The 16236-nt window shown below is 48.4% G+C and overlaps 1 long non-coding RNA gene across 1 annotated transcript; it reads right to left on the bottom strand.

Moving 5' to 3' along the window:
- Positions 1 to 2779: 2779 nt before the first annotated feature.
- Positions 2780 to 9786, bottom strand: LOC144313523 (uncharacterized). The gene is made up of 3 exons (XR_013379164.1): positions 9680 to 9786; positions 6380 to 6431; positions 2780 to 3099 (listed from the first exon to the last, which is right to left on the bottom strand). It is a non-coding gene; the product is annotated as an uncharacterized LOC144313523 (long non-coding RNA).
- Positions 9787 to 16236: the final 6450 nt, after the last annotated feature.

The raw sequence follows: 16236 nt of genomic DNA, 5'->3' as shown, positions 1-16236 counted from the left end.
TGGTTGGTCCCTTAGGGAAATGGTTGGTCCCCTCTCCCTCCAAACTTCCCCCAGGAATCCCCACCGGTACCCCGCGATGCTCCTGACCACATTCCCTCCCACCGCAGCTTGTTCCTCATACCCCAGAGCCTGCAGAGCCTGTAAATCCAGAGAACATCTCATTGTCTCACTACAGCTGATAGGGTGAAGGTGGATCTGGAGGTCACACCTGAGTGGCCTCAGGCCAAACCTAGCCCATAAAAAAAAAATTGAGGGGGCCTTAACAAATTATTTCAAAATTGGAAAATTTCACCTGAAACACTAAATTTCCAGATTCATTTGAAATGCTGGTAGACCCAGGGACACCTGGGTGGCTTAGTTGGTTAAGCATCCAATTCTTGATCTCAGCTCAGATCTGGATCTCAGGGTCATGAGCTCAAACCCCATGTTGGGCTCCATGCTGGGCATGGAGCCTACTCTAAAAGAAAGAGAAAGGAAAGGAAAGAAAGGAAAGGAAAAGGAAAAGGAAAAGGAAAAAGAAAGAAAAAGAAGGCAGCCCCAGGGGCCCAGCCGGTTTAGCACCGCCTTCGGCCCGGGGTGTGATCCTGGAGACCCGGGATTGAGTCCCACGTCGGCCTCCCTGCATGGAGCCTGCTTCTCCCTCTGCCTGTGTCTCTGCCTTCCTCTCTCTCTGTGTGTGTGTGTCTGATATGAATAAATAAATAAAATCTTTAAAAAAGAAAAGAAGAAAATAAATAAATAAATAAATAAATAAATAAATAAATAAATAAGTAAGTAAGTAAGTAAGTAAGTAAATAAATATCGGTAGATCCAGCCATAGTGAACCTGTATTCATGTGTGATGAAATCAGCTGGGGCAGCTCCCTGGATTAGGAGGAGGATGTGTTGTCTGGATTGTCATGGTTCCCACCACTCTCTGCTGGTTAATGTGGCCAGCAGTTTAATGACCTCTCCAAAGATGTCTGCATCCTCATCCCTGGAACCTGTGCATGTGCTCTGTTACATGGCACGTGGAAACTGAGGTTGCAGAAGGTCGCTAATCAGCTGATCTTAAAATAGGAAAGGTATCCCGGATTATTTTTGGGGTGCAATGTATCACAAGCGTCCTTAAAAGTGGAAGAGGGAGACAGAAGGGGAGAGTCAGAGAAAGAGATGACATGGAAACAGGGTCAGAGAGGTGCCATGCTGCTGGCTTTGAAAATGGAAGAATGGACCATGAACCAAGGAATGTCAGTGGCTTCTAGACAGTGGAAAAGGCAAGGAAATGGATCCTTTTCTAGAGCCTCCAGAAGGGAACACTGAACCTGCGAACACCTTGATTTTAGCCCAGTGAGATCTGGGATTGAGAGAGTGGGGCACAGCTGGTGAGAACTATTGTAAGCACAGGAGATACTTAGCTTAAAATTCTCGGTCAGTGGCACCTGTTGTAGTAAAGGACGGGCTTGTGAGGTGGATCCCAGGCAGAGGGGAGACATCCGTGCCTGGTTTCCATCCAAGAGTCCAGATCTGTGCCTGGTTTCCATCCCAGTGCCCTGAGAGACTTGGGCTGAGCAGGCAGGCCATGGTCACCACTCAGAGAGCTGGCAGGTGTCAGCCGCCAGGGGAGGAATAGGATCCTTGATTGAGGCCAGGATTAGAGGGCCAAAGTAAATGAGCAGGGACTGGGCCCCGGGCTGGGTGAAAGGGCTGTCAGAGCCGAAGGTGGGAAGGTCGGGAGGAGGTCTTCATATGGGGTGCAAGTGGGGGCAGGATGTGGGGTTGGTGCTGGTGGGTGTGGGCATGACTGGTGGTTCAGGGGTGCTGGCGGGGAATGGCAAGCCGCCTTGCTGGGAAGGAACTCGTCAACCAATCTATCACGAGCAGTTACTGATGGCTCGTAGTGGCTCGCTGTGTCAGGCTTGCCCAAGGTATTCATGTTTAACAGTGCATATCATTTTAACATAAAAAGATGAAGTTGCATTTAAGGTAGCAGTTTTGGGAAGGAAAACTTCATGGCCACGAGGATGGAAATGTCACCTGGGCAGCCACGTGCCTCACCTGTTCACAAAACCCTGCACACCCCAGAAGCTCTTCCATCTTCTAGCTCCCATGCCCTTAAGTGACCCCTAGACTTTCATTATAATTCTTCCACTTATTTTTTGTGTGTGCTGGCCCATTTTCATTATTATTACCTTTTTAGCAACAAGTCATATAATAATATATGCCAGGCACTGTTCTAAGTGATTGACAGATGTTAACTTGCTTAAACATCGTAACAAGTGGTGTTAGCTCCATCTTATAGATGTGAGAAAATGAAGCACAGAGAAGTGAGGGAATTTGCCTAAGACCCCATGAGTGGCTATACTTTCTGAGCCTCTGCTTTCTCAACTGTTAAATTGAGATAGCGGATTTCAGTGTCCTCATCAGAGCAGGGCTTCCCAGCCCCGGAACTACTGACATCTGACATTTGCTGTGGGGGCTGTCCTGTGCGTTATAGGATTTTAGTGGCGTCCCTGGCCCCTACCTGAGAGATGCAGTAGCAAACCCGCTTCAGAAGTTGTGACAAACAAAAGCATCTTCAGACCTTGCCAAACGTCCCCTGGGAGCAAAATCAACCCTGGTTGAGAACCACTGCTCTAATAGGATCTGGGGAGGATTAAACTGGGTAATGCATACAGAATGCCTTCACACATTCATTCCCTTCTCTGCCCCTTCTAAACCTACACTCTTTGAATTGCAACACTTCAGAACCCTCTTTCTCTTTCTGTTCCTTTATTGATCTTGAAGATGTGCCCACCTAAATGTAGACTGTGTGCATGAGAGCTTCTCGCAAACTCGAAGCTGGTTCCAGGGAGTCAGACCTACATTCTAGTCTCCTCTCTTCCATTGACATGCTGTGTGGCCTTGGCCCCTCACCTCCCCGAGCCTCAGTTTCCCATGTGTGAACTGGGGGGGTTGACCTAAAAGCTTTCCAAAAGATCTTCTCACTGCAGAAATCAGTGACCGGGTGATTCATACCAAATACCAACAAATTCCCCTCACAAAGTCCAAATTCTTCCAGAGACTTAGTCATTCCAGGGTTTGAACTTTCTCGCAAAAACCATTTGAAAAATTCTTCCAGCTTTAAAAAAAGAAAGAAAGAAAAGAAAGAAAGAAAGAAAGAAAGAAAGAAAGAAAGAAAGAAGCTATTAAAAGAAAGTAAAAGTTTCAAAACCAAATCCTAAGCAAACAACCCCGAAAACAATACACACACGCGCGCACACACGCTCACAGCACCCAAGGTAATGCCGAGAACAGGATATGAAACCTTGCAGGCCGGCACTAAGAAATGATTCACAGGCTTTTCGAGATGCTTCTATTTCAAGGCATGATCCGCCCACTGGATCTGGTGGCTCCAAAAACAAAATAAACCTTAAAGAAGCTGGCATTTCTTATCTCAACACAGAGCCTAGCCAGCATCCCCAGATCTCAGGGTCTCCAGCCAGGAGACAAGGCTGAGTCCTATGAATTCCCTTTCTGTTCTGTTTCAAGTCTCAAGGTGCTGGCTTGTTTTAAGAAAGTCTTTTGCATCTACCTTTGGTTGGCTGAGTTTAAAGCAACACCACCTCAACCGATGTGAGCTCGTAAGGTTTAGTTTAGCAAGGCCTCTGTATGGCTCTGTCCTGCTAAATTCCAGGCTGGTCATTCCAGCTGTCTAGTAGCTGTCTCCAACTAAACAATCCTGCCTGGCTTGGAGATGGTGCAGATCAAGATGACTTGCCCCCAGGTTAGGAAACGTTAATTTTAGCATGCCCTCCAAAGTTTCACGCTCCTGCGTAAAACAGAAATATCGCAGTATTTATTCACTCAACGAAATGCTTATTGAGTGCTTGCTGAGCCGGACACCAGGGTTGCACTGGGCTAAGAGGCAGCCTCTGCCTTCAAGGAGCCTTGCTGAATAGGAAAGACACGCAAGCTAAATTACTAGAAATGTATGGAACTAGTCCCTGCAGGAAATGCCCTGCAGAAAAAGTGATACTAACATTGGAGCAAAATTTAAAGAAATGCAAACACTTGTGATATGGTTAAGTACAGTCTCCTCTGTGCTTACCCTTGATCGCTCCTTTTGGGTTTAGAAATTTCTTTCACTGGTGCTCTAGCTGCCCCCCACCCAAAAGCCCAGAATGCTGCAGGAAGGGTCTAGCCCAAACCTGCTTTTCTTACCAACCGATTTCCTCACACCCGGATCTTACTTTCATGCCACTGTTGCCCCAGAGAGTCTTCCCTCCTCCCCTTCTTATCTATCTTTCAGGGTCTGATTCCAAGCCCGTTTCCCCCAGGAAGCATTTGCAGACCTCCTGGCTGTGTCCCCACTATTCCTAAATGCACAGATCTCGTGCTCTCTTCTTGGCTTTTAGCCTGTCCTGCCTTGTGACCTCTCACGTATTTTTGTCCCAAACTTTAACCTAACTTGTGAATTAGGACAAAGAGCATAAGGACTGACATTAAGTGGTTATGGTGTCAGGCATCTTGTTAACTCCTTACTATACATTACATGCCTGGCCCATAGAAGATGTACAATAAATATTCGCTGACTGAATGCTTGAATGATTTCACTTCAATACAGTAATAACTGTGAGGCAAGTGCTGTTAGTATCCCCATTTTACAAGTGAGAAAACAGAGGCACAGATAGGTTAAAGCCTGCCTTTGTGGTCTTTCTGCCTCCAAAGCTAAGGTTCAGGCTCATTCTTCAGTTCTGTGTTGCTTGTCTTCAGACATATATTTTTTCCCTAGGAATCTTGTACATGGTGTTTAATAAATATATCCTGCTAAAAAAAAATTTTTTTTTTAAGATTTCATCTATTTATTTGGCAAAGAGAGACAGTACAAGCAGAGGGAGCTGCAGGCAGGGGGAGGAGGAGAAACAGGCTCCCCGCAGAGCAGGGAGCCCGATGCGGGGCTCCATCCCGACACTCTGGGATCACGTCCTGAGCCAAAAAGACAGACACCCAACTGACTGAGCCACCCAGGCGCCCCTAAATATCTATTGATTGATAGGACACATACCATGTTCCCTTCTTCATTCCATTCCAGACGTTATTACTTGCTTTCTTTTGTGGTTCATAGTCTTTATTTGTATGCTTAATTTAAAAACCATCCCACCATGGGATGCGTGGGTGGCTCAGGGGTTTAGGCCTGCCTTTGGCCCAGGGCGTGATCCTGGAGTCCCGGGATCAAGTCCCACATCGGCTCCCTGCATGGAGCCGCTTCTCCCTCTGCCTGTGTCTCTGCCTCTGTGTGTGTGTGTCTCTCATGAATAAATAAGTGAAATCTTAAAAAAAAAAAAAATCCCACCATTATGTGTGTCTGTCTGCCTCTCCCCCTAGACCATGAATGTAACATGCCTGGTGGGTTGAAGGCTGGCACATTGTTGGTGCTCAGTGATTTGCTGAACTAGAGGAGTAGTGGTGATGTAGTGTGTTGAACTATGTCCCCCCCAGAAGATATGTCCAAATTCTAACCCTGGTACCTGCGAATGTGACTCTAGTTGGAAATAGGCTATTTAGAGATGTAATTAAGGCTCTCAAAACAGAATCATCCTGGCAGCCCGGGTGGCTCAGTGGTTTAGCACTGCTTTTGGCTCAGGGCGTGATCCTGGAGACCCCGGATCGAGTCCCATGTCAGGCTCCCTGCATGGAGCCTGCTTCTCCCTCTGCCTGTGTCTCTGCCTCTCTCTCTGTATGTGTCTCTCATGAATAAATAAAATCTTAAAAAAACAAAAACAAAAAAACCAGGATCATCCTATACTTAGGGTGAACCCTAAATCCAAGGACCGGTGTCCTTATACAGGAAATGAGAGATCTGAGACCCAGAAACATAGAGAGAAGAAGGGCTAGTGAAGACCGAGGCAAAGATTGGAATCGTGGGGCCCAAAGACAAGGAACGGTACCAATGCTGGCAGCCACCACAAGCTGGAAGTGAGGATTCTTTCTCAGAGTCTTCAGAGGAAACCAACCCTGCTGAGACCTTGCTTTTCAACTGCTGGCGTCCAGAACTGTGAGAGAATCCATTTCTATTGTTTTAAACCACCAACTTTGTGGTCCTTTGGTACAGCAGTCCAAGGAGACTAATACGGGGTGTGAGTGGGGGATAATCTTAGCTAAGAAATTCAGGGCTTATTTGTTTTCTTAAAGATTTTATTTATTTATTCATGAGAGACACAGAGAGAGAGAGAGGCAGAGACACAGGCGGAGGGAGAAGCAGGCCCCCCGTGGGGAGCCCCACGAGTACCGGGCCCCGGGATCACACCCTGAGCCAAAGGCAGATGCTGAATCACTGAGCCACCCAGGCGTCCCGAAATTCAGGGCTTAATGGAAGCAGCCTCAACTCTGGGGTCCCACCCTCCGGCTTTGGCACCTACCTGTTCTGTGGTCTTGATAGATGACTCTGCTCTTCTGAGCCTCGGGTTCTTTCTGTGCAAAATGGAGAGAGTCATAGTTACAACTAACCTCTTTTTTCCCCATTTTATTTTATTTTTTCATCATGATTAAGTGTAGTCTTTCACGTATAGCTAACATGTGTAGAGAATGCCAAGCAGTGTGGTAAGCCCTTTCCAGGCATCCTAAGACAGCCTGGGTAATAGGCCAGGAACACTCATTAAGAAAAGAAACCAATGGGGTGGGGGGCGCCTGGGGGGCGCCTAGGGGGCTCAGTCTGTTATGCATCTTCCTTCTGCTCAAGTCATGATCCCAGGGTCTGGGATGGAGCCCCGCATGAGGCTCTCTGCTCCAAGAGGTGGCTGCTTCTCCCTCTCCCTCTGCCTCTCCCCCTGTGCTCCCCGCCTCCTCTCTTTCTCTCAAATAAGTAAATACAAATCTTTAAAAAAAAAAAGAAAAGAAAAGATGGGCAGCCCGGGTAGCTCAGCGGTTTAGCGCCGCCTTCAGCCCAGGGCGTGATCCTGGAGACCGGGGATCGAGCCCCACATCGGGCTCCCTGCATGGAGCCTGCTTCTCCCTCTGCCTGTGTTTCTGCCCCTCTCTCTGTGTGTCTCTCGTGAATAAATAAATAAAATCTTAAAAAAAAAAAAAAAGCTGGGTTTGGAATTTACGATCTCACCTTGCACCCTGCATTTTTCTGCTTTGAACCTGACAATGAGAGCATAGGGTGAGTCAGCCAGAACCAGATTCAAATCCTGACTCTGGAGTTTGCCTTCTGCCATCTGTCTTGCCCTCTGAGCCTTGAGTTTGGCATCTGTAAAATGGGGATGGTGCGGGTCCCTACTTCATAACATGGATGTGAGGACCCAGATCGCGCGTGCTATAAGGGCGGTGCCGCTCGGTGCACAGTAGGTCCTTCACGAGAGGAAGTGGCCGCCGCCGCCACCGCTGGAGATGAAGGTTCAGGAGGGGACAGTCCAGAGCAGCAAGCGAGTGAGAAAGGACTGCAACAGCTGGTGGCTGATTTTCCCAGAGGGGGCCTGAGGGACAGCGAGGGCCTCTCGGGCAGCTGCTTCCTGGGGTTGTGATGTCACCAGCCCATCCAGGAGGCCACGGTACCAGTGCCTGTCCCTGCCTCCCAGCTGGCCGGCTACGCTTCCTGCGCCCTGGGCCTGCCCTTGCCTTCTTTCTCATGACCCTTGGGAGGCAGCTGGACCGCAGCTCAAGGAACAACTCACATCTGCAAATTGGGAGAGCAGGGCCCCTCGCCGCTCCCTAGGGCTTCTGCACCTTGGAGGGACCCTAAAGAGCGACTCCTGTCCAGTGGTTGTCAAACCGGGTTCCTCCGAGCCCTGGGATCCTACTGAAATGGCTCCGAGGCCACTGAGGGTGGGGAGGGGGCGGCATGGTGGGAGCAAGGGGTACGCTAAGCAGGCCAGGTTCTGAAGCACCCCCATTTCCATCTTGTTTACGTATTGGATCTACTTATAAAGCTTAATTTCTGAAGAAAAGATTTTGTGGCAAAAGAAAGTTAAAAAAAAAAAAAAACCCTTTGATCCTTCATGGTATGTGAATCATATCTCAGTTTGAAAGAAACCAAAAAGCAAGCCCTCCGGTTCTATTCTACCCTTTTTGTTTTCTAGATAAAAAACAGGCCAAGTGAGAAGCAGCAGCCCCTCCATGCTCTCCTCGTGAATCAGGGCTAGAACTGGGAGCCAGGGTGCCAGCAGAGGGTGCGGGCAGATGGCCCTGATCCCCGCACCTGACAATCACCACCGCATCCCTCCACTCTCCCGGGCACAGCTCAGGTGCAAGGTGAGGCCAAGTCAGTGACCGTTTCCCCCGCTCACCCCCGGCATGCTTGAGGCTACACATGCAACCAGCCTGCTGGAGAGCTTCATCACCTTCCCCTGGGAAAGCAGGGATTAGGAAAACAACTCCTGGGAAGGTGGAATGTATAAGTTGTTCTTTTTTTTTCTTTCTTTCTTTCTTTTTTTTACTTATTCATGAGAGACACACACACAGAAAGAGAGGCAGGCAGAGACACAGGCAGAGGGAGAAGCAGGCTCCATGCAGGGAGCCTGACGTGGGACTCGATCTGGGGTCTCCAGGATCAGGCCCTGGGTTGAAGATGGAGCTAAACCGCTGAGCCACCCGGGCTGCCCATATAAGTTGTTGTTGTGTTTTTGTTTGTTTTGTTTTGTTTTGTTTTATAAGTTGTTCTTTGAACTAACATTCAAAGCACCTACTATATGCCGGGCATCATACTTTGCTTTGGGAATTGAGGCAGGACCAGGATGTCAGACTCCCTTTCTTCTGGAAACTTAACATTTGTGTGGCAGGGGCCGATCCTAAACACGGAACAGGTAAGTCAATGGGAATATATCAGAGTAAGTTCTATGGTAGGAAGAGAAGGGGCAATGGCGTAGAAACGTTTCTAGTTAGATTGGGCGATTGGACAGGATCCTCTAAAGGGGCAATATTTGAACGGAGACCGCAGAGAGGTGAGGAGCGAGAGGATTAACGCTGGTGATTCTCTGTGATTGCCAAGTGTGCTGCGTAAATGCCAGAGCGCAGCAGGAAGGCAGAAGAGTGATTACCCCAGTGTCCACCTGCAGTACAGTTCAGTTATTACTATAAATACACACATGTGACGTGCACACGTTCACGTGTTTGTTCCCGACTTGTGTTTGCTGATGGTACTCATGCTTCACGTGGCACGCACACCTGCAACACGCCACATCCTCTTCCAAACATTTAGATGTGCTGCTCTGTTTAATCCTCATAGCAACCCTGTCAGGTAGGCACTATCGTTTCCCCTATTCTACAAGTAAGGAAACTGAGGCTTAGGGGGGTGAACTGCCCTGCCTGAAGGTGCTTGATCTGGAACTTGAATCCAGTCGATCTGAAGCCTGTGGGTTTTTTTTTTAATTTTTATTTATTTATGATAGTCACAGAGAGAGAGAGAGAGAGGCAGAGACACAGGCAGAGGGAGAAGCAGGCTCCACGCACTGGAAGCCCGACGTGGGATCCGATCCCGGGTGTCCAGGATCGCGCCCTGGGCCAAAGGCAGGCGCTAAACCGCTGCGCCACCCAGGGATCCCTGAAGCCTGTGGTTTTAACCATCGCCCACCTTTGCCTCATCCATGGTCTGCCCACAGTCGGTGCTCGACTAAATGGATGTCTGCTTGTGTTTGGGGAGAGGAAGCTCTGGCCAGATGTTTAGCCATTCCGGACCCATGGCGCAACCGGCCCTGGAGGGGCACACGAAGTTTTGCACTTACCTTTTCTTGCCTTGCTCCCACCAACCTTCCAAAATCAATCCCTGAGGTCCCAAACGAAGAAAAATGAATGTGCTGGCAGGAGTCATGACAGTGTCTGCAATCCTCTATGCGGATTGTGAAACTAGACAAGTTCTGAGACCATGACTCACAAATGTTACGTCAAGAAGGAAATTACAAACAAGTAATAGCTAGGAGCACCATTTCACAGAGCGTCCTTCCCTGGTTGTGTCATCCCGGGGCCCCGACCCTATGTTTTAGTCACGGCAGGCGTCTGGAATACAGATGGGAGCCCCATGTCCCCCCTGACCCCCCACCACCCGAGCCCAGAGCACCCTCCTCCCAGGTCCTCTCTCTCTGAGAGTTGGGGTTTTGCACGTCCCAACAGGAGGTCCTGATCCTCCTGTATTTTTTGGAGATGATGGCTCCTGGCGGGTGGTTCTGGGTTCAGATTCTGGCTTAGCCACTTACCAGCTGAGTGCCTTTGGCAAGTTTCTGGACCTCAACATCCTTCGTCAGGGAATAACTAGGACAACAGAAGCCCGTGTCCTAAGGGCTCCAAGAGGGCAGCATCCTTGTGTGTGTGTTCATTGCTATATCCCCAGGGCTTTGAATGGTACCTGGCATCAGTGACTAAATATTTGCTGAATGAATGAAAGTTCTAGTTACAGGACCTGTTCATATAATAGGCACTTAGTACCCGGTGACTGCTATTATTACTACTAATGCCTGAAGGAGAGCCTGCAGAGCCACTGACCTCCTAGCTCTCAGGATCAGCGAAGATACTGGTATATCCGCTGGTCCCAGATGGGTTTACTGGTGTGAGTCAGGGTCCCAGAGCCTGGACACCTGGGCTGGTAGGAAGAGGGCTGGGCAGACAAAACTCCGATCTTATAAAACTCAGGAAGAGGTTTAGGGCACCAAAGCATTTAGGGATACAGGGACTTTCTTTCTGCAGCAGGGTGGGGAGGGACAGATGGAGAGAACACCTTGATAATAACAGGGAAACTTGCTCCTTGCATCAGTCACCGTTCCAGCAGGAAACAGATGGCCTGCCAGAAGGGGCACCTGGAGAGAGAGTTTAATGAAGGGCTTTAATCTCTAAAGGGGTTGGTAGGGTCAAGGGATGGAGGTGCACCCAGGGCCAGCAACAGCAGGAAGCCCTGGGCTCTGTTAGCCTGGAGGGGCGAATGGTAGGTGTAGGAAACCAACTGTGGCCTTAGGTAGAGCTCTGCACAGTCAGCCCAGCTAGTGGGGAGGAGGGAGCCAGGGCAATAAGTACCCAACCCCTCTCTTCCTTTCAACACCGGTCTTCTGCTGGTGCTTCCACTGGCCAAACCCAAGTGGAAACCAGACAGCAGAGAAGCCCAGGCACTTCCCTGGGCACAGAAGGGAGGGCTGGTCTGGAGGGGCATGTAGAGAACACAGGGCATGCCTTGTTTTTGTTTTGCTTTTGTTTTTAACATACCTAGGGGTGAGGGACTTTATACACATTATTTTATTATTATGTGAATTATATATATTCTGGAGGTGAGGAAACCAAAACTCAGAAAGGCAAAGTGACTTGTTTGGGTCTTCTGACCCCAAAACCATGACCGACCTTCCTTCCTTCCTTCCTTCCTTCCTTCCTTCCTTCCTTCCTTCCTTCCGTCCTTCCTTCTTGATGTTTTAATGAAGACTTTAGAGTGGGTTGGGAGATAGGGAGATATTTAAATATCTTAAGCCAAAGAGATGTAATGCACAGGCTCACTTGGATGGGCCAGTGTCACCAGAGCTCAGTGGCAGGGCATGTCTGAATGGTGCAGCTCTGTGTAGGCTGAAGAGGAGAGGCCCCGCAGCTGGCCTCACCCACAGGAGTCCCAGCAGTGAAGCTTCGGGAAGCCCATTGCCTTCCAGTAAGCAGGGTCAACATTATCAATGAATCACTGGTTTATTATAAAAGGATATAATTCTGGAACCAGGATGGAAGAGATGTGTGGCGAGGTATGTGAGAAGGGGCATGGAGCTTCTGCATCCTCCGCAGGCATGTCATGCTCCCCAAATCCCCAGGCATTGACCAGCCCGGAAGCTCCTCATGTTCTGTCCATGTGACATGATTCTGAGAGAGCTCACACTGACTTTCTGGCTGATATGTTCTACTTTCCAGGGGAAATCTCTCTTGACCGGGTGATGCTAAGTTTCAAATGGAAGGAAGTTCAGGAGACAGGGAGGACTGGTAGCAGGGGAGATGTTGTATACTGTGGAGGGTCTTTGGCACTCACCAAGCCTTTCCAGGAGCCACCCCTATTATTTTGAGTCTCATTCATTCTGGGATGCAATAGCTGTGGAATGGACAGGCCAGGGGAGCAGGGGCTGGGTTTGGAGGGGCATTGCTCATGGAGATCAAGGAGTAATTAGCTAATTATTACCTGGCAGCTCCACCTCCTGCAGAAATATTCACTCATCTGTACAAAGAGGCATTTATAAAGATGATCATGGCAGCTTTTCCTGTAACCATGAGAAACTGAAACCTCTAAATGTCTATCATTCAGTGTTTTGATTGTACCTGGGGCTTAATTTCTAGAGATGAGTGGGTGCCAACACAGTGAAGCCAGTGCCATTGAAAGAAGTTTTACTACTTATAATTCCAAAGAGGAGGGGCAATCCACACCACACAAGGCCACACAGGGAAGCACTAGGGTCGGTCAGGAGGTGGAAGGAGTGAGGGGAGAATAGGGCACAGAACCTTGGTTGTGGTTTCCTTGGAAAGGAATGGGCAAGCTAGGGTAGGTAAATTTGAACTTAGCCAATGTTGGCAAGCTTTGGGCTAGCAGGTGGTGTCTAGTGGTCCAGTGCCTAGCCCTGGGGTGATTTAGGGCAGGGGGAATATTGACTTAGTGTGCGAGAGTTAGGTAGGGTGGTTGGGAGTGTGGTTCTGGATTGGTTGATTTGTACACGAAAGATGGGTTCTCAGGCAACTTGTCTACTATCTCTAGTAATTAGTGAGCCCTAGGAAAGGTGGTTTCTCTAGGATTAGAAAGATCTCAGGGCGTCAAAGCATCATTACATGCAGAAAGCAAGAAATATGATTAATGCATTTGAAGAATGATGAAAAATGACAATACATCATCCTTTGGAATACCGTATGGGAGTTAAATAGTCAGGTAGGTCTCCGAGTTCTGACATACATGGCCTCCAAGACATTGGTAAGTCAAGAAAACAAATTTTGAAACAATACTCACCCAAATTATTCCATTGACACGTGGGGGAAAAATACACAAAATGAATCTTAAGCTTCTGTAGGTCTGTGTGTATATGTGCAGTGCCCAGAAAAATGTAGAAAAGAATAGATCCCAAACTGCATCACAAAGGTCTTTTACTAAAAAAAAAAAAAAATTTAAAAAAGGTCTTTTACTGTATCTGTATGTTCAAAAAAATTTTAAATAAGAATATGTTCACATATTATCTATGTCATTAAATAGAAAAGAATTCATTTAGGGCAGCCTGGGTGGCTCAGCAGTTTAGCGCCGCCTTCAGCTCAGGGCGTGATCCTGGAGACCCGGGATCGAGTCCCACATCGGGCTCCCTGCATGGAGCCTGCTTCTCCCTCTACCTGTGTCTCCGCCTCTCTCTCTCTGTATGCATCTCTCATGAATAAATAAATAAACTCTTTAAAACATAAAAAGAAAAAAAGAAAATAATTCATTTAAAAAAATAACTTGGGGAGGTTCCCCGGGTCACTCAGTTGGTTAAGCACCTGCCTTCAGCTTAGGTCTGCAATTGAGCCCTGCATCGGGCTCCCTACTCAGCAGAGAGCCTGCTTCTCCTTCTCCCTTTGCTGCTCCACCTGCTTGTGCTATCGGTCAAATAAATAAATAAAATCTTAAAAAAATAAAAAGGGAAAAACAACCTGGCGGTGGAGCAAATTGAGTGAAGGTGGTCAAAAGGTACAAACTTCCAGTTATAAGTAAGTTCTGGGGAGATCATGTACAGCACGGTGACTATAGTTTATAAAACTGTATTGTGTTTTTGAAAGTTGCCAAGAGGGATCCCTGGGTGACTCAGCAGTTTAGCGCCTGCCTTTGGCCCAGGGCATGATCCTGGAGACCCGGGATCAAGTCCCACATCGGGCTCCCTGCATGGAGCCTGCTTCTCCCTCTGCCTGTGTCTCTGCCTTTCTCTCTCTGTATCTCTCATGAATAAATAAATAAAATATTAAAAAAAAAGAAAGTTGCCAAGAGAGTAGATCTTAAGCCTTCTCATTAAGGAAAAACATTTGTCACTACGTGAGGTAATGGGTGTTAACTAAATGTATCGTGGTGATTACTTCACAATATATACATATATCAAATCCTACTGTACACCCGAAACTAATACAATGTTATGTGTATGTCAGTTATACCTCAATAAATCTGGAAATTAAAAAACAAAACAAATCTTCTACCTGCAGATAATATCAAACCTACGTGATGAACACAATGATGGGGAAGCGTGGAGGCTGGCTGGTGAGGAAGCTGAGAGGAGTCCCTCACCCTGATTAGGCAATCGGGGAGGCCTTCCTGAAAGAGATGAGTCCTGAGTTATGTTTTGAAGGCTGGGAGAAAATTATAGCTAAATGAAGTAGATGACGACTATTCTATTGAGTATATTGACCAAGGGAACAGTAGGGAGAAGTAGAACAACAGCTTTATTTGGGAGCGTAAGATTTGAGAGGGAGAAGGGTGAAGGATGAGGCTGGAAGTAGATATTGGGGGGCCTCTCTGACAAGCCAGGCTGAAAGGTGTGATTTCCCCCAGAGTGCAGTGAGGGGCCTTGGAAGAACTTTCAGCTTTGCCTAGAGTGGGCCAGGAGGTGAGGCAAGGGAACGGGAAAAGCAAGAATGAGGCCGAGGGGTGGCTTGCCCTCTCCCCAGCACCACACTCCAGCCACACACAGCTGTCTTCCTGACCTCTACCCCGGTGACCCTCAAACTTGAAGGTGCATCAAAATCACCTGGAGGACTTGTTAAAAACCCAGCTTACTGGGTTCCACCCCCAGAAGCGTCTGGTAGATCTGGGATGGGTCCCAAGGATTTACATTTTATTTGTTTATCTATTTAGTTATTTATTTATTTTTACGTAATCTCTACACCCCACGTGGGGCTCAAACTCACAACCCCGAGATCAAGAGTCACATACTCTTCTTCGGAGCCAGCCAAGAGCTCCAGAATTTACATTTTTGACTAATTCCCAGGTGACACTGTTGGTTGGGGAACCCCACCTGGAAAATTGCTAACATTCCTATCCATTCTCACCTTAAGGCCTTTGCAATTGCTTTTCCCTCTCCTTGGGATTTTCTCCCTTACATCTTTGTCACCTCCTCCGAGAAGCCTTCCTTAACCACTCTTGGTAGCCACTCAACCACTATCTTCTGGCCTGTTTTGCTTTCTCTACTGCACCAGTCATATTTAGAAATTATCTTGTTGCTATATTTGTTGACTTCTTTATTTGTTGTCTGTTTGCCTCTATGAGAACATAAGCTCCGGGAAGGCAGGGATCTACCCCTGGGGGCCTAGGACAGTGCTTGGCATGCAGCAGATCCGCAGGAAATTGTCTACTAAAAGAAAAGCGGGTGGTGTGGGCTTCTGCAGCCTGGGGACTCTGCAGGGCCTGGGGTTCTCTGCCAGTGGAGGCCTTGGTGATGGGCACCAGCCCAGAAAGCTGTTTGGATATTGAACTGAACGGTTGACATAGGTTAGAAAAAGTCATCCTTTTTTGGGGGGAAGGGACAGGGTGGGGTGAGACAGAGTTTAAAATAGGTGACCTTTCAAGCAGATGTGGGAGGAAGGAAGGGCCCACTGACATCACAGCTGAGAGGCCCAGAGCTCCGTTGTGGTCCAGGGCCCATGGCCACCAGAGCAGGTCCCCAGCCTGAGTCACTCCCACCTGTAAGGCAGAAGACCAGGCCGAGCCTGGGGGTGGGGGTGGGGGTGTGGCCCTGGGGGAGTGGAGGGGGCAGGGAGGGGTGGCGACTGAGGGCAACCTGGGTCCTCCTTCCTTCTTTCCTCAGCCTCCCTGCATCGTGGAGGCCTGGGTAAGACACAGGTCCTCGATTTTCTCATCTGGGGAGTCGGGGGCGGGGAGGAAGGAGCCAGGCCAGGCTTCTCCTCATGCCACAGTTGACCTCACCCCAGCTACTCACCTCCACTCGGGCACTCATGTACCTGCAGTTTGAACCATTCTGCCTTAGGCCTCCATCCAAGCTCTTTGTGTGCACTTGGGCACACACACTCACACACACACACACACACACACACACATGCACACGAGGCCCTCTTCTCCTAAGCCGATGCTCTCTATTCTCCAGAATAGAGAGCTGCTGGGTGCAGGCAGAACAACAATATGGGCTTTGGAGCCTGACAGACCTGGTCCCAGATCTGGCTGTCCCTGATTCCCTGGTGACTCTTCCCTCTTCTGACCTCAGCTTTCCTTCCTGTAGAGTGGATACATCTATCGCTTCTCGGCCTTTTGGCGAAGATCAAGTGTAGAGTGGGTATATGCATCTACCTTGTAGATTGTGGTGAGGATAAAAAAAAAAAGCCA

This window comes from Canis aureus, chromosome 5 (assembly GCF_053574225.1).
Source record: "Canis aureus isolate CA01 chromosome 5, VMU_Caureus_v.1.0, whole genome shotgun sequence".
NCBI lineage: Eukaryota > Metazoa > Chordata > Mammalia > Carnivora > Canidae > Canis > Canis aureus.
This window is presented reverse-complemented; position numbering and strand designations above follow the sequence as displayed.